Below are 22124 nucleotides of genomic sequence, written 5' to 3'. Positions count from 1 at the left end.
CCCAGGCTAGCGTGCAATGGCACGATCTCAGGTCACTGCAACCTCTGCCTCCTGGGTTCAAGCAATTCTTCTGCCCAAGTAGCTGGGATTATAGGCATGTGCCACCAAGCGTGACTAATTTTTGTATTTTTAGTAGAGAGAGGGGATTTCACCATATTGTTCAGGCTGGTCTCAAACTCCTGACCTCGTGATCCACCCACTTCGGCCTCCCAACATGCTGAGATTACAGGCGTGAGCCACCGCGCCTGGCCTCTTTTCTTTTTTCTCTTTATTTTTTATTTTATTTATTTATTTTGAGACAGAGTCTTGCTCTGTCGCCCAGGCTGGAGTGCAGTGGCACCATTTCGGCTCACTGCAAGCTCTGCCTCCTAGGTTCATGCCATTCTCCTGCCTCAGCCTCTCGAGTAGCTGGGACTACAGGTGCCTGCCACCATGCCCGGCTAATTTTTTTTTCTATTTTTATTAGAGATGGCGCTTCTCTGTGTTAGCCAGGATGGTCTCGATGACCTGACCTCGTGATCCACCCGCCTCGGCCTCCCAAAGTGCTGGGATTACAGGCGTGAGCCACCGTGCCCGGCCTTTCTTTTTTTTTTTTTAAATCATAATACATTTTTTTGTCTTATCAACAAAAGTCAGGCATGAAATAGAACATTTTGAAATACATATAAAGAAAGTGAAAAAAATAGTCACATATTCTTGAACGAATTACTGGTAACATTTCAGCGTTTTTTTTTTTTGAGATGGAGTCTCGCTCTGTTTTCCAGGGTGGAGAGGCTGGAGTGCAATAGTGCAATCTCAGGTCACTGCAACCTCTGCCTCCCGGGTTCGAGCAATTCTCCTGTCTCAGCCTCCGGAGTAGCTGTGATTACAGGCGCCCACCACCATACCTGGCTAATTTTTGTATTTTTAGTAGAGACGGGGTTTCACCATATTGGCCAGGCTGGTCTCAAACTCTTGACATCAAATGACCCGCCCGCCTCGGACTCCTAAAGTGCTGGGATTACAGGCGTGAGCCACCTCACCCGGCCTTAATCAGATTTTTCTTTTTCTTTTCTTTTTTTTTTTTTCTTAGACTGAGTCTCCCTCTGTCACCCAGGCTGGAGTGCAGTGGCACGATCTCGGCTCACTGCAAACTCTGCCTCCCGGGTACACGCCATTCTCCTGCCTCAGCCTCCCGAGTAGCTGGGACTACAGGCGCCTGCCACCACGCCCAGCTAATTTTTTGTATTTTTAGTAGAGACGGGGTTTCACCGTGTTAGCCAGGATGGTCTCGATCTCCTGACCTTGTGATCCGTCCGCCTCGGTCTCCCAAAGTGCTGGGATTACAGGCGTGAGCCACCGCGCCCGGCAATCAGATTTTTCTTAAAAAGAAGCGGGAAATCTCGTGGGGTCCACAAAGTAGATGCGGCCCCTGGCCTATACCTTGGGATTTTCAGGTTGAGCGCCTGGAGCAGGTCCCCAGACGGTCTCTTCAGCGGCAATACCTCTCTCGACCACAAGAGGGGGATGTGTGCTCAGGAACGTCGGCCCCAAAGCTGGAAACCGCAGCCCTGGCACCCGGTGCTGGCAGCTCCCACTCGGATCACCCGTAGTCACTCCCAGCTTTACTGCTCACTGCTCAGTGCGCCTCTTGGAAACCTTGGTTCGTGAGGGAAAAAAGACAGAACTCATATGCTCACTCTTGCACCGTTCTGCCCGAATTTGGCAAATCTTTGGACAGCTCTGCCCTCGTGTTGCAGCCTCGGGCTTCGCAGGCCATCGCCCCCAGCCTCACACCTTCACCAATATCCCATCATTGCCCAGGACCCATAAGGCCTGTCGGGCCCAGGATACCCTGGTCCAGCTTCCGGTCTCCTTCCCTGCTGCCTGCCGCCCCACAGACTCTGTTTTTGGACAGCAGTGGGCTTATGTCAGCTGCGATTGCGATCACTCACCTCTGCCACCCGCAGACCTTCCTGCATACTGCTTTTTTCTTTTGTTTTTGTTTTTGTTTTTGTTTTTGAGACGGAGTCTTTCTCTGTTGCCCAGGCTGGAGTGCAATGGTGCAATCTCACCTCACTGCAACCTCCACCTCCTGGGTTCAAGCGATTCTCGTGCCTCAGCCGAGTAGCTGAGATTACAGGCACCCACCATGTCTGGCTAATTGTTTTTTGTTTGTTTGTTTGTTTGTTTGTTTTTGAGACAGAGTCTCGCCCTGTCGCCAGGCTGGAGTACAGTGCAGTGGTGCAATCTCAGCTCACTGCAACCTCTGCCTCCTGGGTTGAAGCCATTCTCCTGCCTCAGCTTCCCGAGTAGCTGGAACTACAGGCATGCACTACCATGCCCGACTAATTTTTGTATTTTTAGTACAGATGAGGTTTCACCACGTTGGCCAGGCTGGTCGGGACCTCCTGACCTCAGGTGATACACCAGCCTCCGCCTCCCAAAGTGCTGGGATTACAGGCGTGAGCCACCGCGCCCGGCCAGAATTTGGCCAACCTTTGGACAGCTCTCCACTTGTGTTGCAGCCACGGGCTTCACAGGTCATCACCCCCAGCTTCACACCCTTCACCGGTTTCTCATCATTGCCTAGGACCCAGTCTGAACTCCTTATATCTGTTGGGCCCCGGATGCCCTGGTCTCGCTTCTGGCCTTTTTCCCTGCCACCCGCCACGCCATATACTGTTACCAGACAGCACTGGGCTCATGTCAGCTGCGATTGCGATCATTCAGCTCTGCCACCAGCAGACCCTCCTGCATGCACCTTTCCAGAAGGCTCTTCCCAGCAGTTATTTTCTCTCTTTTTCTTTCTTTCTTTTTTCTTTTCTTTTCTTTTTCTTTCTCTCTGTCTCTTTCTTTCTTTCTTTTCTTTTTGTTTTAAAAAAAAAAAACGGAATCTCGCTCTGTGGCCCAGGCTGGAGGGCAGAGTGGCACGATCTCTGCTCACTGCAACCTCTGCCTCCCAGGTTCAAGCGATTCTCCTGCCTCAGCCTCCCGAGTAGCTGGTACTACAGGTGTGCGCCACCATACCCAACTAATTTTTGTATTTTTAGTGGAGACGGGGTTTCACCATGTTGGCCAGGATGGTCTCGATCTCTTGACCTCATGATCCACCCTCCTCAGCCTCCCAAAGTACTGGGATTACAGGTGTGAGCCACCCTGCCTGGCCTTCCCAGCATTTCATAAGCAGTTATGTCTTCCCAGAAGTCTCCCTCCACCCTGCAAGTCTGTGTTATGTCATTCTCTGAGCTTCCATGGGGCCCAATGAGCCCCTGTCACACCACTTAGCGTGCTGGAGTGCCTGCCTGCCTTCTCAGATGGAAGCCCCATGAGGGTAAGCACGTGTCAGCCTCACGCACGCAAATCCCCAGCACCTTAACGCTGTGCTTGGCACCCCATAGGGCTCAGTAAGGATTTTACTAAATATGGCCAGGTACAGTGGCTTGCACCTGTAATCTCAGCACTTTGGGAGGCCAAGGTGGGAGGATCGCTTGAGGCCAGAAGTTTGAGACCAGCTTGGGCAACATAGTGAGACCCCATCTCTTCAAAATATTAAAAACTTAGCCAAGTGTGGTGGCGTGGCCTGTAGTCCCAGCTACTCAGGAAGCCGAGGTGGGACAGTCGCTTGAACCCAGGAGCTCAAGGGTGCAGTGAGCTATGATTGTGCCACTGCACTCCAGCCAGGCTGACAGAACGAGATCCTGTCGCTGCAAAAAACTGACGAAATGTGTGAATGAAGGAATGAATGAGTGTATTCTTCCCTGTTCCCCGAGGAGGGTCTGCAAAAGCCAGTACATTTCCTTCCACCCCCTTTCCTCCCTGTTCCCTGGGTGCCTCTCATTGTCTCCCAAGCCTCTGCAGACACATCCCAAGGAACAGTGCTGCTGAAGGACCAGTTCTGTCCCTTGTGATGGTAGAAAGAAATGGGATTTGGGCCGGGCGCAGTGGCTCACGCCTGTAATCCCAACACTTTGGGAGACTGAGGAGGGAGGATTGCTTGAGGCCAGGAGTTTCAGGCCAGCCTGGGAAAAATAGTAAGACCCCCATCTCTACAAAAAACAAAGATTAACCAGGTGTGGTGGTGCATGCCTGTAATCCCAGCTGCTCGGGAAGCTGAGGCAGGAGGATAGCTTGAGCCCAGAAGGTTGAGGCTGCAGTGAGCCATGATCACGCCAGTGCACTCCAGCCTGGGTGACAGAGTGAGACCCTGTCTCTAAAAAACTTTTTAAAAAGAGGCTGGGTGAAATGGCTCATGCCTGTAATCCCAGCACTTTGGGAGGCCGAGGCAGGTGGATCATGAGGGTCAGGAGTTTGAGACCAGCCTGGCCAATATGGTGAAACCCCATCTCTACTAAAAAAACAAAAATTAGCCAGGCTTGGTGGCACGCACCTGTAATCCAAGCTACTTGGGAGGCTGAGGCAGGAGAATCACTTGAACCCAGGGGACGGAGGTTGCAGTGAGCCAAGATCACGCCACTGCACTCCAGCCTGGGTGACAGAGCAAGATTCCATCTCAGAAAAAAATAAAAATTAAAAATAAATAAATAAATAAGAGAAATGGGATTTGGAGTGAGGCCGACCCAGCCTCAGTACCGGCTCTACCACTTACCAGTGCCTTATTTTCTCCATTCGCAAAGTGAAGAAAACAGGATCAAGCTTGCAGGTTGCTGTGAGACAGCACCTGCCAGCCTAACACGTGGTAGGCAGTCATTAGATCAGGGTCTTCCTCTCTCTTTCCCAGAGCCCCCACCTAAGCTCCCTCCCCTCTGGAACCTTGGGACACATACACGCCTGTAATCTCAAATAGCAGCTGCTACTTCCCTGACCCACCTCTGTCCTCCCCAAGGTTGCTCTGTCCTCTATCCCCCCACAAAGAGTAGTGCCAGGCGCAGAACAGATGCTCCAAAGATATGAAAAGAATGGAGGAATGAACGAAGCAGCCACCACCGCAGTTTCTCATGGGGCGTGTTCCCCAGTAGCCACCAGCCTCTTTTTTTTTTTTTGAGACAGATTCTCACTCTGTCACCCAGGCTAGAGTGCAGTGGTGTGATCTCGGCTCACTGCAACCTCCGCCTCTGCCTCCTGGGTTCAAGTGATTCTCCTGCTTCAGCCTCCCAAGTAGCTGGGGCTACAGGCACACACCACCATGCATGGCTAATTTTTGTATTTTTAGTAGAGACGGGGTTTCACCATGTTGGCCAGGCTAGTCGGAACACCTGGCCTCAGGTGATCTGCCTGCCTTGGCCTCCCAAAGTGCTGGATTACAGGCGTGAGCCACCGCACCTGGCCTGGGCCTGGATTCTTGTGCATGGCATTAGGGCACCCCTGTGAGTTGCCCCAAGGATCACACATGCACAACTGTGTCATCTGAGCAAACTCCCCCAAAGGGTGTCTGCATTCCCCACAGCCATTGCTGGTGCTGACAGGACAAGCTCCAAAAAAGAAAAGCTTTTTAAAATGTTTTATTGATTTATGTTTGATTTTTGGTAGAGATGGGGTCTTGCTATGTTGCCCGGGCTTGTCTTGAACTCCTGGCCTCAAGTGATTCCCCTCCCCCACCCCAACTCAGCCTCCCAAAGTGCTGGGATTACAGGTGTGAGCCACAGTGCCTGGCCCGAAATCACTTTCTAAATTTGCCCCTTTCATCATGTTTTCCTCTTGTGAACGTTTTATGTCACGTGTACCCTGAGGCCCCCCTGACAGCCCTCCTCAGGCCCCCTCTGCAGCCTCTTGTGTTATATGTAATCGGAACACCCCCCAGTGCTTCGTCATCCGTGACGAGCACCCACCCTCTCTCCAGTCAGAATCATCAGCTGATGAATAAGGGCTGATTTCTTCTCAAATGATCACCACCCCCAATTCATTACATTCCAAAGACTGAGCTCAGAATGGCTTATCTGATGCTTGGTGCGGTTGTGCATTTTTGGAACGCCGTTCATTGAGGATGCAGGTTCTCTCCCGTGTGATGCTCTCGGGCGCAAGCTGTGACGTGGGTTCCACGCTCTTCTGTGCACGCCCTCCCCTGTGATTTTCGCATCTCCGATAACTGCTCGCCTGTCTGAGGATTTTCCTCCGCTGGTGCCATTCATTGGGAGTCTCTCTAGTATGAATTATGAGATGAATGGAAATTTTCCCTCATTCATAATATTCAAAGCTTTCCTCTGCCCTGTGAATTCTTTGATATTCTCCCAGAATCCTGACCAAATGTTTTGCCTTGTGTATCGGGCCAGTAGAGTTTAGGCTTAGAGTCTGCAATTTCCCCAAAGTGGTAACTTTTTTTTTTTTAAGAGATGGGGGTCTTGCTCTGTTGCCCAGGCTGGAATGCAGTGGCATGATTATAACTCACTGCAGCCTTGGCCTCCTGGGCTCAAGTGATCCTCCCATCTCAGCTTTCTGAGTAGCTGGGAGACTGCAGGCACACACCACCATACCTGGCTATTTTTTTTTTTTTTTTTTTGAGACACAGTCTTGCTTGTTGCCCAGGCTGGAGTGCAGTGGCATGAACTCAGCTCACTACAACCTCCACCTCCTGAGTTCAAGCGATTCTCCTCCTGCCTCAGCCTCCCAAGTAGCTGGGACTACAGGTGCGTACCACTGTGCCCAGCTAATTTTTTGTATGTTTAGTAGAGATGGGGTTTCACCGTGTTAGCCAGGATGGTCTCGATCTCCTGACCTCATGATCCACCCCCCTTGGCCTCCCAAAGTGCTGGGATTACAGGTGTGAGCCACCGCGCCCGGCCCCATTGAGGAATTTTAAAATTCCATTTGCTGGAAGAACCAGTCCGTTTTCTGTCTGTTACATGTGGCCATCTTGAAATAATCCTGCCTGGAATCGCTTGAACCTGGGAGATGGAGTTTGCAGTGAGCTGAGATCATGCCACTGCACTCCAGCCTGGGTGATAGAGTGAGACTCTGTCTCAAAAAAGAAAAAAAAAAAAGAAAAAGAAAAAGAAAGAAAGAAAGAAAGGAAAAAGAATAAGAAAGAAATAGTCCTGCCTGCCTCCACAGTCCCTCCTTCAGCCTGTTAAAGCCAAAAAGTTTCCCAAGATCCTAAGTCTAGTAGGCAAGAAACACTTCCAATCCCTATTAAAGCCATGTTCATGAGGGAACTTAAGCTTTCTACCCACAGGCACTGGAATTTCTGCTGTGGGAGTTGGGGGACATTCTTGAGCCATGGAAGCCTTGAGGCCATTGGGACTCCAGAATGTGTGATGATGCCCTCAGTTCCGTGAGTCTTGTATTCTGGTTTATTTCTGCTCCACTATGTCTGAGGCCTCCTCTTCTCACAGCAGCTATTGGGGCTGAAATGTCCAAAGTGGCTTTTGCAGTCACATGACTGGTGCCTCATGTTCTTCCACTTGGTCTCTCTTCCCAACAGAGCAGCCTTGTCACCTAGTACAGTTGTTGGGCTCTGAGAACCCTCTATGGTTGCTGTACACCATTGCACCATTTCCTCTATGGCAACCCTCTATGGATGCTCTAGGCCATTGCGCCATCACCTGTGCTACCCCTGGCCCCTCCATGGAAACTGCTGCCCGGGCAGCTGTGTCACACCATGTGATCCTGCCTCTCTTCCACCCCCTAAGCCCCCAAATGTACAGTTCACTGGACCAGGATCCCATATAGGCTGACCAACGATTTTTGAAGTCATCTGGCTCAAAAATGTAGGGAAAGGCAGCCAGGCTGGTCAAATGGCCCTTTTTGGAAATTGGAGCGGAAAAAGCAGACAGTAGAATCAGTAAGCCACAAGATGTCCTGAGGGCAAGTAGGGCCCGGTCAGACCAGTGTGCTGTCCAAAATTACACTGGAGAAGAAACTTGGCCGTTGAAGCAAAACCAAAATCAGCTATGCCATGGAGAAAATCCCCTCATTGTGGAGGGAAAATGAGCTTGGCTTTGGCAAAAGGATAAAGGAGGAGAGGGTGACAACAGAGCTGGGACTCCACAAAAGGCCGAGAGAAGCCAACCCAGGGCTGCCTCCTGCCTGTGGGTGTCACTGCTGCCAGTTTGCCGCTCGTTCCCTTTGTTGTCAGTTGGCTTAAAAGTGGGCAGATGACTTAGCTGTGTTGGTAAAACATATGGGAATTCCCGGCCCATGCAGCACACCGTCCCATTTGCCAGGTGAGGTGGCTCACACCTGTAATCCCAGCACTTTGGGAGGCCGAGGTGGGAGGATCACCTGAGGCCAGGAGTTCGAGATCAGCCTGGCTAACATGGTGAAACCCCGTCTCTACTAAATATACAAAATTAGCTGGGCATGGTGGCACAAGACTGTAATCCCAGCTACTCAGGAGGATGAGGCTGGAGAATCACTTGAACCTCGGAGGCAGAGGTTGCAGTGAGCTGGGATGGCGCCACTGCACTCTAGCCTGAGTGACAGAGTAACACTCCGTCTCCAAAAAACAAACAAAAAAAAGCAACAAAAATTAACTGGGCGCAGTGGCAGGCGCCTGTAATCCCAGCTACTTGGGACGCTGAGGCAGGAGAATCACTTGAAACCGGGTGGCAGAGGTTGCAGTGAGCTGAGATCATGCCACTACACTCCAGCCCGGGCGACAGAGTGAGACTCTGTCTCAACAACAACAAGAACAAAAGTATGGGGAGATGGCTGGGATCTGGGCCATCTTGAGACCATGAGGCGACAAGACCAAGGGGAAAAGCCCACACACTAAGGATGGCAGAGCCTGTGTCCTCTATGACAGTGTTGAGCTGCCATACCTGTCCTGGAACCTCCACTTCCAGTCTCATTGATCTGTAAGTCATGTGTCTTTATCTTCTAGGCAGATTTCTGCTACTTGCAGCCTAAAGCATTCCTCACCCCTTCTCAGAAACCCATGGCTCTTGCTGTAACTCCCAATGGAAAATCAACCTAAGTTTAGACATTAGAAATCGAATTATTGCTTATATGGAAGGCATAAGAATCAGGATTGGTCCTAGCCTACAGAGGAATCCCAGCTCTGAGTCCTAACCCCAAGGCCTAGGGGACACAGACAAGGAAAGAAAGAGATATCTGGGAAAGTTCCAGACATCATCTTTTTTTTTTTTTTTTTTTTTTCTGTCTCACTCTGTCACCTAGGCTGGAGTACAGTGGCACGGTCTTGGCTTACTGCAACCTCTGTCACCTGGGTTCAAGTGATTCTCCTGCCTCAGTCTCCTGGGCAGCTGGGATTACAGGCATGCACCATCACACCCAGCTAATTTTTGTATTTTTAGTAGAGACGGAGTTTCACCATATTGGTCAGGCTGGTCTCGAACTCCTAACCTCGTGATCCACCCGCCTCAGCTTCCCACAATACTGGGATTTCAGGCATCAGCCACCGTGCCTGGCCTCTTTCTGGCTTCTCTAAGCAGAGGGAGGAGCCAGAAATCTACAAAATCTAACTCACCTCTATTAAGAACTCAATGGGAGAGTTACTGTAGGGAGAGGCAAGGATGTGTTTTGGAAGACTTAGAATGCTGGTCCAAGGACGAGGAATGAGGCTGGTAGGAGAGAAGCAATCAGTTGAGGACTAGAGAAAGCTTTCTTCTGGTCCGATTTTTGCCAAACAACGTGTGTGTGTGTGTGTGTGTGTGTGTGTGTGTATGTGTTGCTTCAACACAAGACATATGCCTGATTCTTCCCTTATGAAATGAGAAGCTGAATGCAAGAGCTCTAGCTCATCCTCTTTAAATCTCTGTTTTTGAAAATATAAAACAAAGAGAAACTGGCATCCTCCTAATGTATGTTTGAAATACACATTACTGGCCAGGCGCGGTGGCTCACGCCTGTAATCCCAGCACTTTGGGAGGCCTAGGTGGGCAGATCACGAGGTCAGGAGATCAAGACCATCCTGGCTAACACGGTGAAACCCTGTCTCTACTAAAAATACAAAAAATTAGCCGAGCGTGGTGGTGGGAGCCTGTAGTCCCAGCTACTCGGGAGGCTGAGGCAGGAGAATGGCGTGAACCCAGGAGGCGGAGCTCGTGGTGAGCCAAGATCGTGCCACTGCACTCCAGCCTGGGTGACAGAGCGAGTCTCTGTCTCAGAAAAAAAAAAAAAAAGAAATACACATTACTTCATTTCACTCAGACCTGGAGAAAAAGCATCCCCAGCCCCATTTTCCCATCTCCAAATAATCTTCAGCATTTGTAGAGATGTGGCCCCTGGAAGTTCATCAGATATATGGGGCCCACCCACGGGTGTGTTGCGATGATATTTAGAATTTGCAACTGCCAGATTCTGGCACCAAACCCAGCACCTCTCAATGCTGTCCTTCTGCACCCCACATATTGTATTTTTTTGTTTGTTTTTTTTTGAGATGGAGTCTCACTCTGTTGCCCAAGCTGGAGTGCAGTGGCATGATCTCGGCTCACCACAACCTCTGCCTCCCAGGTTCAAGCGATTCTCCTGCCTCAGCCTCCTGAGTAGCTGAGACTACAGGCATGTGCCACCATGCCCGGCTAATTTTTGTATTTTTAGTAGAGACAGGGTTTCACTATGTTGGCCAGGCTGGTCTCGAACTCCTGACCTCGTGATCTGCCTGCTTCGGCCTCCCAAAGTGCTGGGATTACAGGCATGAGCCACCGCACCCGGTTTGTATGAAGTTTTGAAGGGCAAAGCCAGTGCACCATTGATGTTTGCCTGTTGCTTCATTCACTCAATAGAGACGTAAGGAATGAAAGCTTTGATTGGGGTGAAAGAAGTAAAAAAGTTTAAACCCCTACTTTAATAGGATTAATGCTTTAATGTGAATACTAATAAACCCTGAATTCCTCCAGCAAGTTTCTCTATATATCACTGAGGATTCTCTGAAATCCAATAAGGAAAAAAACTGGAAGACTTTTTCCCCTTCTTCGGCATCAAGGTTTTTCTCGGGGATGAATTGGCCTGATTAGCGCCTGAAAGTTCTCCCACGATCTGTCCAAGCTCATTCCTTTTTTTGTGTGAATTCTCCGATGATGAAAAAGCTAAGCTTGTCCCCAAGTGATTTTCCACACTAATTATACTCCTGAGGCTACTCTCCAGTGTGGATGATCTCACATTCCGTATTCTCCACGCTTCCCCGAGTTTTCCGTCTTCATTACGTGTGACCATTTTAAGTCCCAACCGAATTAGCTGATATTGTCTAAGTATGGAACTCTGATTGAAGGTTCTTCCTCATCCATTATGCTCACAAGGCCCCTCTCTGCTGCAAAATCCCAGATGTCTGATTAGCTCTGGGCACCATCTCAAAGCATTTTTGCATCCATTACGCACATGTGATTTTCCTCCATTGTGAATTCTCCGATGTTGAATGAGCTGTACTTTCCCGAAAGCTCTTTGCACGTTTCTGCATTGATAGAGTCTTTGTTGCATCTGAATTAGCTGATGCTGCATTGGAATGTTGACAATGCCTCCCCCATCCCCAGGGATTCTCTCCAAAATAAACGTTACAGTGTTCAATAGCACGGGAGCCCCAGGGGAAATTGCCTATATAAACGACAAAGATGTTCTCTGTGATACAAACACTGTAATATTGAATAAATTCTAAATTCTGTTGCACAACTTGGCCATATCTTATTTGGAGTTTCTCTCACTTCTAAAACATGTAAATGGGATCATGGATTTTTTCTGTATTCATGGCACTCAATGGGATGGGGTCCCTAAAATGGTTCTGCACAATGTCCCCATATTTGTAATGGCCCAAGAGGTTCTTCCTGACCGCCACACAAACAAAGTCCGCTCAAGACCATGGCATTAAAGAGTTTCATTGATGCGAAGCCAGCTATGGCACTCGGGAGATGGAAATACTACTCAAATCAATCTTGCCAATGGCTTGGAGATTATGGATTTTTCCAAGATAGTTTGGTGGGCAGGGGCTACAGTAGGGGGCCTGCTGATTGGTTGGGTGGAGGAGATGAAATCATAGGGAATTAAAGCTGTCCTCCTGGGCTGAGTCAGATCCTGGGTGGGGGCCACAGGACTGGTTGGCAGGCGGGGACATCCAGTTGTCAGAAATGCAAAAATTTGAAAAGCATTTTTTCTTTTTCTTTGAGATGGAGTTTCGCTCTTGTTGCCCAGGCTGGAGTGCAATGGCGCGATCTGAGCTCACCACAACATCCACCTCCTGGGTTCAAGCGATTCTCCTGCCTCAGCCTTCCCAAGTAGTTGGGATTACAGGCATGCACCACCACGCCCGGTTAATTTTGTATTTTTAGTAGAGACAGGGTTTCTCCATGTTGGTCAGTTTGGTCTCGAACTCCCGGCCTCAGATAATCCACCTGCCTCAGCCCCGCAAAGTGCTGGGATTGCAGGTGTGAGCCACTGCACCCAGACTTGAAAAGCATTTTTTTTCTAAATATACATATAGATTTTGCCTATTAATCAGATTTTTATTTTCTTTATTATTATTATTTTTTTTTATTTTGAGACAGTCTTGCTCTGTCGCCCAGGCTGGAGTGCAATGGTGTGATGTCAGCTCACTGAAAACTCCACCTCCTGGGTTGTTCAAGTGATTCTCTTGCCTCAGCCTCCTGAGTAGCTCGGATTATAGGCACCCACCACCATGCCTGGCTAATTTTTGTATTTTTAGTTAAGACGGGGTTTCACCGTGTTTGCCAGGCTGGTCTGGAACTCTTGACCTCAGGAGATCTGCCCGCCTCAGCCCTCTAAAGTGCTGGGATAACAGGCGTGAGCCACTGCGCCCGGCCTACTCTGTTTTTTCAAAATGCTGTGGTAAAAACAAGATAGATATGTTGGAGTTGGTAGTCACTTAGAGATTGAAAAATGTCTTCAAGAGGGGTTAAGTGTTGTCAGTTGTGTCTGCATGGCCAAGAACTTAGATAAAATGAAAAAAGATGGGCTGGGCATGGTGTCTCACCCCTGTAATCCCAGCACTTTGGGAGGCCGAGGCGGGCAGATCACGAGGTCAGGAGATCGAGACCATCCTGGCTAACACGGTGAAACCCTGTCTCTACTAAAAAATACAAAAAATTAGCCAGGTGTGGTGGGGGGCACCTGTAGTCCCAGCTACTCGGGAGGCTGAGACAGGAGAATGGCATGAACGCAGGAGGTGGAGCTTGCAGTGAGCCGAGATGGCGCCACTGCACTCCAGCCTGGGGAACAGAGCCAGACTCTGTCTCAAAAAAAAAAAAAAAAAAAGATGAAAGGAAAATCATGTAACATAATCATAATCACAAAAGGTTGTGTTCACAGTGATGTTGGGGATCTCACGAAGGTTCCTTAATATAGATAACATTTTAACAATAGCCCTATTTTAAGCAGTCGTCTTTTTTCTCTACAATGTATTCCTGGAACTGCTTTGTTAAAAAGCCATATTTTCTCTTAATAATTACTCATATCCTGCAGCAGCATCAAACAAATTCTAATTATAATAAACACATCATAAAAGCAAAAACATGGCCAGGTGTGGTGGCTCACGCCTGTAATCCCAGCACTTTGGGAGGCCGAGGCGGGAGGATCATCTGAGGTCAGGAGTTGAAGACCAGCCTGACCAATATGGTGAAACCCCGTCTCTGCTAAAAATCCAAAAATTAGCCAGGCATGGGGGCACTCTCCTGTAGTCCCAGTTACTTGGGAGGCTGAAGCAGGAGAATCGCTTGAACCGGGAGGCAGAGGTTGCAGTGAGCCGAGATCATGCCACTGCACTCCAGCCTGGGCAACAAGAGTGAAGCGCCGTCTCAAGAAAAAAAAAAGGCAAAAACATAACAATAGGGTAGTCTTTAGTAATATACAAGGGTTATACTATGCTTGGAGTCATATGACTTTGGATATAGATGACAAGAGTGGTTATTTTACAGGCTTCAATGTACTCTGAAGTCCACACAAAACACAAACTATTCTGCTATTCTGTCCAGTCTAAAAATAGCCCTATGAAAAAAATATATAACATTAACAATGTGCTTCCCTTTTTAGAATTCTGGAGAATCATGAGGAAATTATGTATAAGATCTAGGGCTCTTTTCAAAATAAGCTTTTCAGAAAAACTGAAATAATCCTTTCTCTTTCTCCAGATAAATTTCCCTGAAAGAAACAGAAACACACCAAATAATCCCACTGATTTTTTCTTTTCTTTCTTTTTCTTTTCTTTTCTTTTTTTTTTTTGAGATGCGGTCTTGCTCTGTTGTCCAGGCTGGAGTGCAGTGGTACGATCTCGCCTCACTGCAACCTCTGCCTCCCAGGTTCGAGCAATTCTCCTGCCTCAGCTTCCCAAGTAGCTAGAATTACAGGCATTCGCCACCAAGCCTGGCTAATTTTTGTATTTTTAGTGGAGACAGGGTTTCACCATGTTGGCCAGGCTGGTCTCAACCTCCTGACCTCAGGTGATCCACCCACCTCTGCCTTCTAAAGTTCTGGGATTACAGACGTGAGCCACCGTGCCCAGCCTCAAGTTTTGGTTCTTTTTTTTTTCTTTTTTTTCTTTTTTTTTGCTCTTGTTGCCCAGGCTGGAGCGCAATGGTGCAACCTTGGCTCACCACAACCTCCACCTCCCAAGTTGAAGCAATTCTCCTGCCTCAGCCTCCTGAGTAGCTGGGATTACAGGAGCACGCCACCATGCCCGGCTAATTTTGCATTTTTACTAGAGACGGGGTTTTGCCATGTTGGCCAGGCTGGTCTTGAACTCTTGACCTCAAATGATCCACCCACTTCGGCCTCCCAAAGTGCTGGGATTGCAGACGTGAGCCACCGTGACAGGCCAGTTTGAGTGCTTTCTATCAGTCCACCTTTGTCTACTGACTCTTCCTCACCTTCATAGTGTTACTGAGTCCATCTAGTGAGTTTTAAGTTTTTGTTGTTGTATTTTTGTTTTAAAATTTCCATTTGAGGGTAGGTGCTGTGGCTCATGCCTGTAATCCCAGCACTCTGGGAGGCCAAGGCGGTCGAATCACTTCAATTCAGGAGTTTGCGACCAGCCTCGGTGACATGGCAAGACCCTGTCTCTACAAAAAATACAAAAATTGTGCTCACTTCGGCAGCACATATATTAAAATTGGAACAATACAGAGATTAGCATGGCCCCTGTGCAAAGATGACACGCAAATTTGTGATGCGTTCCATATTCTTGCTATAGTCCGCTGCCCGTTACCTCGCTTTGCTTCCCTTCCCCGATCCTGCCATGTCACAGGGTCTGTGACGTCATAGCCTTCCCATGTCTGTCTCCCATTGCAGCACTAAGGTTGGCGATTGGAGAACAATCTCGCCATCCCCACTCAGGCGTGGCGCCTTGCCACCTGCCGCTGTAGCCCTCACGCAACAATAAATAAGTAAAAATAAAAATACAAAAATTAGCCAGGCAGGGTGGTACACGCCTTTAGTCCCAGCTACTTGGGAGGCTGAAGGTGGGAGGATCACTTGAGTCCGGGAGGCAGACGCTGCAGTGAGCTGAGATCGTGTCACTCTTCACCAGCCTGGGCAACAGAGTGAGACTCTGTCTTTTAAAAAGAGGGCCGGGTGCGGTGGCTCACGCCTGTAATCCCAGCTACTCGGGAGGCTGAGGCAGGAGAATCTCTTGAACCTGGGAGGCGGAGATTGTAGTAAGTCGAGATCCGTGCCATGGCACTCTAGCCTGGGCAACAAGAGCTAAACTACATCTCAAAACCTCAAAACAAAACAAAAAAACAAGGCCAGGTGCCGTGGCTCATGCCTGTAATCCTAGCATTTTGGGAGGCCAAGGTGGGTGGATCACCAGAGGTCAGGAGTTCAAGACCAGCCTGGGCAATATGATGAAACCCTGTCTCTACTAAAAATACAAAAATTAGCCAGGTGTGGTGGCTCACGCCTGTAATCCCAGCTACTCGGGAGGCCAAGGCACTAGAATCATTTCAGGAAGGCGGAGGTTGCAGTGAGCTAAGATTGTGCCATTGTACTCTAGCCTGGGTGACAGAGCAAGACTCTGTCTCAAAAAAAAAAAAAAAAACCCAAAAAACTAATAAAAGGATAGTAAGGGGATACCAAGCAACTCTACCCATATAAATCCATCAAATTGGAAGAAATGTACCAATTCCTTGAAAACTACAAAGTACCAAAAAACACTCAATATGAAACATCATTTTTAAAATCTTGTAACAATTTTAAAAATGGAATTAATGGTTTTTTATTTTATTTTATTTCATTTCGAGACTGCATCTCACTTTGTCACCCACACTGGAGTGCAGTGGCATAATCACGACTCTCCGCAGCCTTGACTTCCTGGGCTCAGGTGATCCTCCCACCTCAGCCTCCTGAGTAGCTGGGACTACAGGCGCCCACCACCACACTCAGCTAATTTTTTTATTTTTTATTTATTTATTTATTTATTTTTTGAGACGGAGTCTTTCTCTGTCCCCCAGGCTGGAGTGCAGTGGCGCGATCTCGGCTCACCGCAACCTCCACCTCCTGGGTTCACGCCATTCTCCTGCCTCAGCCTCCCGAGTAGCTGGGAATACAGGCGCCCGCCAACATGCCCGGCTAATTTTTTGTGTTTTTAGTAGAGACGGGGTTTCACCGTGTTAGCCAGGATGGTCTCGATCTCCTGACCTCGTGATCCGCCCGCCTCAGCTTCCCAAAGTGCTGGGATTACAGGCTTGAGCCACCGCGCCCGGCTAATTTTTTTATTTTTTGCAGACATGGGGTTTTGCCAAGTTGCCCAGGCTGGCCTCCAACTCCTGGGGTCAAGCAATCCACTTGCCTTGCCTCCCAAAGTGTTAAGATTACAGGTGTGAGCCACCATGCCCGGCTGAATTCCCTTTTTTTTTCTTTTTTTTTTGAGATGGTGACTCAGTCCATCACCCAGGCGGCAGTGCAGTGGCGCCATCTCGGCTCACTGCAACCTCTGCCATCCAGGTTCAAGCGATTCTCCCACCTCAGCCTCCTGAGTAGCTGGGATGACAGGAGCCCACCACCTGTAATCCTAATTTTTTGTATTTTTAGTAGAGACAGGGTTTCACCATGTTGACCAGGCTGGTCTCAAGCTCCTGACCTCAGGTGATCCACCCACCTCAGCCTCCCAAAGTGTCAGGCTTATAGGCATGAGCCACCGCACCTGGCCTTGAATTCATAGTTTTAATAAAACAATTTCTTGTCTTCGTGGTCACATACAGCTAGTTTGGTGATTCCCTGGAAGGACCCACGTGACTGCAGATAAAGTTATGCTCTAGGTGAAGATATATTACAGCAGACGATACAATACAAGAACAGCAGGAAAAAGGATATTAATAGATGAAGGCTGGAGAGGTCAAATGCAAGCTTTTTTATCCTCTCTCTGCAGGAATGCACAGACATATCTTTTCCAGGAGCAAACTGCAAGGACTTATGTGAGATGTCCTTGCCCAGGAAATCCCACTTGAGTTCTGGTGTCAAAATTTGTGTGGTTAGGCCAGTCGCAGTGGCTCACCCCTATAATCCCAGCACTTTGGGAGGCCGAGGTAGAAGGATTGCTTGAGTCCGGGAGTTTGAGACCAGCCTGGGCAACATGGTGAGGCCTCGTCTTTATTAAAAAGAAAAAAAAAATTAGGCTGGGCATGGTAGCTCACACCTGTAATCCCAGCACTTTGGGAGGCCAAGGCAGGCAGATCATCTGAGGTCAGGAGATCCAGACCAGCCTGGCCAATATGGTGAAACCTTGTCTCTACTAAAAATACAAAAATATTAGCCGGGGCCGGGCGTGGTGGCTCACGTCTGTAATCCCAGCACTTTGGGAGGCCGAGGCGAGCGGATCACGAGGTCAGGAGATCGAGACCATCCTGGCTAACACAGTGAAACCCCGTCTCTATGAAAAATACAAAAAAAATTAGCCAGGCGTGGTGGTGGGAGCCTATAGTCCCAGCTACTCGGGAGGCTGAGGCAGGAGAATGGCGTGAACCCGGGAGGCAGAGCTTGCAGTGAGCTGTGATCGCGCCACTGCGCTCCAGCCTGGGCGACAAAGCGAGACTCCGTCTAAAAAAAAAAAAAAAAATTAGCCAGGCATGGTGGCAGGCGCCTGTAATCCCAGCTACTCGGGAGGCTGAGACAGAAGAATCGCATGAACCCGGGAGGCAGAGGTTGCAGTGAGCCAAGGTCGCACCACTGTGCTCCGGCCTAGGTGACAAGAGTGAGACTCCATATGGAAAAAAAAAAAAAAATTAAAACATTTGTGGGATGGGCGTGATGGCTCATGCCTGTAATCCTAGCACTTTGGGAGGCTGAGGAGGGCAGATCACCTGAGGTCAGGAGGTCGAGAGCAGCCTGGCCAACATGGTGAAACCCCATTTCTACTAAAAATATAAAGAAATTAGCCGGGTGTGGTGGCACACGTCTGCAATCCCAGCTACTCGGGAGACTGAGGCGGGAGGATCGTTTGTACCCAGGAGGCGGAGGTTGCAGTGAGCTGAGATGGCGCCATTGCACTCCAGCCTGGGTGACATTCCTGCCATGTTAACCACAGGTTGGGCATCATGAATCTTTTTTTCTCTTTTTTTAGAAATGGGGTCTCACTATGTCACCCAGGCTGGAGTGCAGTGGCATGATCATAGCTTACTGTAGCTTCTTCTTTTTTTTTTTGAGATGTAGTCTCGCTCTGTCACCAAGGCTGGTGTGCAGTGGTGTGATCTTGGCTCACTGCAACCTCTGTCTCCCGGGTTCAAGTGATCCTCCTGCCCCAGCCTCCAAAGTAGCTGAGATTACAGGCGCTCGCCACTACATCCAGCTAATATTTTGTATTTTCAGTAGAGACAGGTTTTTCAGATGCCGGCCAGGCTGGTCTTGAACTCCTGACCTCACGTGATCCCGCCCGCCTTGGCCTCCCAAAATTCTGGGATTACAGGCCTGAGCCACTGTGCCTGGCCAAGCATCATGAATCTTTATGTTTACTTTAAAGTAATGTGAATATTCCAGAAGTTTGGTGTTCAGAGTTTGACCAACGGCCATCACCTTGGCTACAGAGATAAGTGAGAAAGGAGTGAAACAGACCTGTTGTGTTAACTCTTTCCTCCCACTCTTGAAAAAGGTATCTCCTGACCCAGATAGTTTCACTGGAGAAGTCTACTCATAGTTAAAGAAATAGCAGCACCAATTACACGTAATCTCCATAAAACAGAAGAAGGACCACTTCCTGACCGACGAGGCCAGTACAGTTGACCCTTACAGCTGCAGTTTCCCCATCCATGGATTCAGCCAACCACAGGTCAAAAATATTCCAAAATATGGACACCAGGTGCGGTGGCTCATGCCTGGAATCCTGAGAATCGTTTGAACCCAGGAGGCGGAGGTTGCAGTGAGCCAAGATTGCACCACTGTATCACTTCACTCCAGCCTGGATGACAAGAGTGAAACTCCATCTCAAAAACAAACAAACAAAAAAACCCAGAATATCACCCTGGGTGGGCCTGGTGGCTCACACCTCTAATCTCAACATTGTGGGAGGCCGATGAGAAAGGATTGCTTGAGCCCAGGAGGTTGAGGCCAGCCTGGGCGACATAGCAAGACCCTGTCTCTACAAAAAAATTAAAAAATTAGCTGGGCGTGGTGGTGCACCTGTAGTCCCAGCTACTTGGGAGGCTGAGATGGGAGGATCACATGAGCCCAGGAGTTCCAGCCTGCAGTGAGCTATGATTGCAACACCGTACTCCAGCCTAGGGGAACACAGCGAGATCCTATCTCAAAAACAAACAAACAAAAAAAACAGAAAAAAACTCAGTTCTGCCTTTTTCTTAACTTGCAGTCTAGAGTTGAAGACCCCTCCACTAAGCTCTGGTGAGAGGCTAACTAAATAAGGACACTTTGACCATCATATTATAATAATTGCTTTATTTATTTATTTGTTTTTTGAGACAGCATCTTGCTCTGTCCCCCAGACTGGAGTGCAGCAGCATGATCACAGTTCACTGCAACTTCAACTTCCCAGGCTCAAGAAATTCTCCCACCTCAGCCTCCTTGGTAGCTGGGACTACAAGCATGCACCACATTGGGCTAATTTTATATATTTTTTATAAAGAGGGGCATCAGCTGGGCACGGTGGCTTACCCCTGTAATCCCAGCACTATGGGAGGCCAAGGCGGGTAGATCACCTGAGGTCAGGAGTTCCAGACCAGCCTGGCCAACATGGTGAAATGCCTTCTACTAAAAATATAAAAATTAGCCGAGCGTGGTGCCACATGCCTATAATCCCAGCTATTTGGATACTCGGAAGGCTGAGGCCGGAGAATTGCTTGAACCTGGGAGGCGGAGGTTGCAGTGAGCCGAGATCGCACCATTGCACTCCAGCCTGGGCAACAAGAGTGAAATTCAGTCTCAAAATAAATAAATAAATAAATAAATAAATAAATAAATAAATAAATAAAAATAAAATAAAATAAAATAAAATAAAATAAAATAAAATAAAATAAAATAAAATAAAAAAGAGGGGCGTCTCGTCATGTTGCCCAGGCTGGTCTCATATTCCTAGGCTCGAGCAATCCACCCGCCTCAGCCTCCCAAAGCGCTAGGATTACAGGTGCGAGAGCCACTGTGCCCGACCAGAGCTGGGCTACATATCTTTATTAAACTTTTCATCAGGGTCAACTGGACCCTGGCTCCTGCCCCACCAGTCCTATGAGGCTGCAGAGTGTGTGGCCCCAATAAAGATTCTCCCCCAATCCCTCTACCCGCAGATCTTCCTGCAAGGTTGGCAGAGCTGGATGCTCTGAGAGCTAAGGGCACATGGGACAACGAGTGCCTGGCCAGAGAAGGGGAGGAAAACACATGACGCCTCACTGAACACAGAACAGCCACCCCCGCATGCTTCTGCAGGGCGAGGAAGGTCAGCTCTTGCCTCCTTCTCCAACCCTCCTCCCAAACACCAATCAGGTTTCTAAGAATAGTAAAAGGCCAGCAGATCCATCTTCAGGGCCTCTGTGATCAGAAATGTGCAAATACCTTTTTCTTTTCTTTTCTTTTCCTTTCTTTTCTTTCCCCTCCCTCCCTCCCTCCCTTCCTCCCTTCCTTCCTTCCTTCCGTCTTTCTTTCTTTTTTCTTTTTCTTTTTGTTTTTTTGAGACCGAGTCTCGCTATGTCGCCCAGGCTGGAGTGCAGTGGTGCGATCTCTGCTCACTGCAACCTCTGCCTCCTGGGTTCAAGTGATTCTCCTGCCTCAGCCTCTCAAGTAACTGGGATTACAGGGGCCTGCCACATTGCCTGGCTAATGTTTGTATTTTTAGTAGAGATGGGGTTTTTCCTTGTTGGCCAGGTTGGTATCCAACTTCTGACCTCAAGTGATCTGCCCGCTTTGGCCCCCCAAAGTGCTGGGATTACAGGTGTGAGCCACTGCGCCTGGACCAAAGACCTTATTCTTCGTGCCTTTTGGGAGTTAATAAAGCACCAGTATCTGAAAAGCTGTTTCTGCATCCCACACTCAGAGTGCATGGCGGAAACAGTCCAGGAATGCACAAGGCTTGCCTGGGAATCACATTCAGCAAGTTCTGGTATAGAAAAACTGAACCTAAAGGAAAATTGTACTGTGTACTTACCAGGACTTTGTAGAGTGTTTTAGTACCATTATAACAAGATGCCAGGCGTGGTGGCTTATGCCTGTAATCCCAGCACTTTTGGAAGCCGAGGCAAGAGGATTGTTTGAGGCCAGGAGTTCGAGACCAGCCTGGGAAACATAAAGACACCCCATCTCTACAAAAAATGTAAAAGTTATCCAGGCATGGTAATGCATGCCTGTGGTCCCAGCTACTCTGGAGGCTGAGATGGGAGGATCCCTTGAGCCCAGGAGGTCAAGGCTGCAGTGAGCTATAATTGTACCACCGCACTTCAAACTGGTCAACAGAACAAGACCCTGTCTCAAAAACAAAAAAAAGACATGAGCTAGCTGCCTTTTTTTTTTGAGACTGAGTTTTGCTCTTGTTGCTCAGGCTGGAGTGCAATGGTGTGATCTTGGCTCATCGCAACCTCCGCCTCCCAGGCTCAAGTGATTCTCCTGCCTCATCTTCCCAAGTAGCTGGAATTACAGGCATGTGCCACCATGCCCGGCTAATTTTGTATTTTTAGTAGAAACGGGGTTTGTCCATGTTGGTCAGGCTGGTCTCAAACTCCCAACCTCAGGTCATCCTCCCACCTCGACCAAAGTGCTGGGATTACAGGCATGAGCCACTGTGCCTGGCTGAGCTAGCTGGCTTTTGCATGTTGTAGTAAATTTGCTAGGGCTTTCTGAACAAAGTTCCACAGACTGAG

At 48.7% G+C, this 22124-nt stretch overlaps 1 protein-coding gene and 1 non-coding gene across 3 annotated transcripts in view; one reads left to right on the top strand and one right to left on the bottom strand.

The window, feature by feature from the left end:
- The window catches only part of COL26A1 (collagen type XXVI alpha 1 chain), a 553406-nt gene that overhangs the window by 283572 nt on the left and 247710 nt on the right, over positions 1-22124 (bottom strand). The gene's annotated exons all lie outside the window — the stretch shown is intronic.
- LOC116809778 (U6 spliceosomal RNA) lies at positions 14918-15021 on the top strand. Its single transcript, XR_004369965.1, has one exon. It is a non-coding gene; the product is annotated as a U6 spliceosomal RNA (small nuclear RNA).

Source organism: Hylobates moloch, unplaced genomic scaffold (assembly GCF_009828535.3).
Source record: "Hylobates moloch isolate HMO894 unplaced genomic scaffold, HMol_V3 SCAFFOLD_1, whole genome shotgun sequence".
In the NCBI taxonomy this organism is placed as follows: Eukaryota; Metazoa; Chordata; class Mammalia; order Primates; family Hylobatidae; genus Hylobates; species Hylobates moloch.
Note: the sequence above shows the minus strand (reverse complement) of the source record. Positions and strands in the feature narration are given on the sequence as shown.